Genomic DNA, 2,500 nt, shown 5'->3' on the forward strand with positions numbered 1-2,500 from the left:
AATTTCACGATGCACAACAAAAAATTGGAAGACTGGTAACAAGCACGGGCATTTTCATATCACGTGATCATACAACTCGTGCTCTTTGCCGCCATGTTTTGTGAAAACTGCGGTGCATGGTTGCGGAGTGATTATAAGTATTGCCCTAATTGCGGCAAAACGTATGGTGAAAACACAAAGGTTGCGTCTACAAGTTCAACGATCAGCTTTCAGGAATTTAAGGCTAAAAAGTCTACGGAAAGGGGGAAATTCATTGATAACAAAAGCAAGAAGAGAAAGACGGCGGAGGAAACCCCTGTCATTATCACAGTTGGTATCGCTTCCAGCAAGAAAGGAATACTCAAACTAATTCGAGGAAAGTCCTTACCTCTAAAGGTCAGCAAGTCTGCATCAGCAGAAACTGTACGTGAAGAAGCTTTGAAGAAAAGAGCGGCTTACGATAGGTCTTTTAGAAGTGACCGAACTTACAAGCTGTGCTATCCAGATGGGAGTGAGGTTGTAAATCTGCCGGGCACTGATGAGCCATTTACTTTGGAGAAATACAAAGAAGACTTAGGAAAAGCCTACAGCCGCATAACACTTCTTCTTTGTCCACTCCAAGAAATGGACATTGATGATGAACAAGAGCATGTCAACATTAAAACAAAAGACCACGGCGAAGAAAGTGAGTTTATGTCGCTTTAATAAATAATATCTTTTGAAATATGCAAGGAGTGTAAGATAGTTCGATGTTATTTGTGAATTTTGTGTTGTTGTATTCTGGTGGTACTCTCAATAATATTTACTTGTATTGGATACCATTGATGATCAGATCAGTGTACTATATCTGCCTGTCATAATACCCTACAAATTCCCCTCGGCTTACATGTATGGCTATTTGCAGTTGGCGTAGATATTTTAATATTGGTGGGCCACCGTATGTGAAACACCTTTAGCTTGTACATTTCACTGGTGGGACTTTAAATGTCCAAAACTGTCTGCTTCACTCTGATGGTTGATCCCTTTTTTAGGTTCTTCAAGTGCTAGTTTTGATGACACTTTTGGTGAATATATTTGTGGTGAGAACATGAAAATCATGTCTAAAAACTGAGTAGCTTGTCCATTTTTTTTATTATGAACTGTGTGCACTTGCAAGAAATAAAAGTATTGTCTTTATCCTGACCTAGATGACTATGATAGTGATGTGCAAGATTTAGAGGCTTATTTCCTGGAAAACCAGCCTGCTAGTAAAGGTACATTCAGTATAACTTAAACATGTATTGTTATGATATAGCTCATATACTTGTGTCACCATGCATGAAGAGATTAACTTTTATACTTGTAGGTAACAGTTCTACCTTGGACTCGATTCATCAAGGTGGCAGGGTTGCTATGGATCTTGACCTTCAAGGTAACAGGGCTGTCGTGCAATCCCTTCCCCAAGCCAACATGGCTGCCTTAGACCTCGATCAACAAGACAACAGTGGAAACTTGCATTGTGCTCCTCATGGCGATAGAGCTGCCTTACAGGTCCAATCTCAGCCAATGGATGAAGGTATACATTGACCTTACCATCGTGAGACTTGATGACCTAAACTGCTACTTGATAAGGTTACTTCAATGACCACTGCAATGTCGAGAACAAAGTGGCAGCAAGGGTCTTATAGTAGCTGGTCTATAGATCTCAGAGTGAAACCTTACTAGTTTTTCTTCAATTGACTGCAAGAAGAGAATATCAAACTTCCTTAAATTTGTTTATTTATTTTAACAACAACCACATTGCTTTCCGATGCAAGAAATTAAGTGATGACATATGTTACTCAGTGATAGTGAAAGCACCTGTTTTTTACTTGCCACCAAAAGGTCATATGCTCCCTTTGAGGAGAAGAAAGTCATTTCTGCCAAGGGGTATGCCAAAGTTAAACAAGGGCTTTCACTGTACCTATTAATGCATTGAAATAGTTAAGATATTATAATGGAATGGTGCCAAGTACAATCTTTTAGACTTTGGAAGTTTGAAGTTAAGGAAAAACTGCCTTTACATTGACCTCAAGGCCATGGTGATTTCTAGCTCAAAGCAATCATAATAATTACATATAGTGTATGTTTTGTTGGTAAGACTGTTGTTACAGCTTTCATCACTTTGTTTTCTGTTAGGCTGTGTTTCAAGCACATCTTCACATTCTGTGTGCATTCCAGGAAGACGGTCTACCATGGAGATTAAAGTCCATAGAGCCAACATCAGGAATGACATGCTTACCATATTGTCTGATCCATGCATACTTGATGAACGCATCATCTTAGATGTAATTTTTATAAATCGTAGAGGTGAAGAGGAAGCTGGTAGAGGGAGTGGATTACTGAGAGATTTGTTTAGCCTCTTCTGGAAAGATGTCTATCAATCTTTGATGGTCGGTGAAACTGAACGAGTACCAAGCATCAGACATGACATCCAACGACCACAGTGGGAAGCCATTGGAAGAATCCTTATGAACGGCTTTAGTTCTTGTCAGTATTTTCC

This window comes from Montipora capricornis, chromosome 4 (assembly GCF_036669925.1).
Source record: "Montipora capricornis isolate CH-2021 chromosome 4, ASM3666992v2, whole genome shotgun sequence".
NCBI lineage: Eukaryota > Metazoa > Cnidaria > Anthozoa > Scleractinia > Acroporidae > Montipora > Montipora capricornis.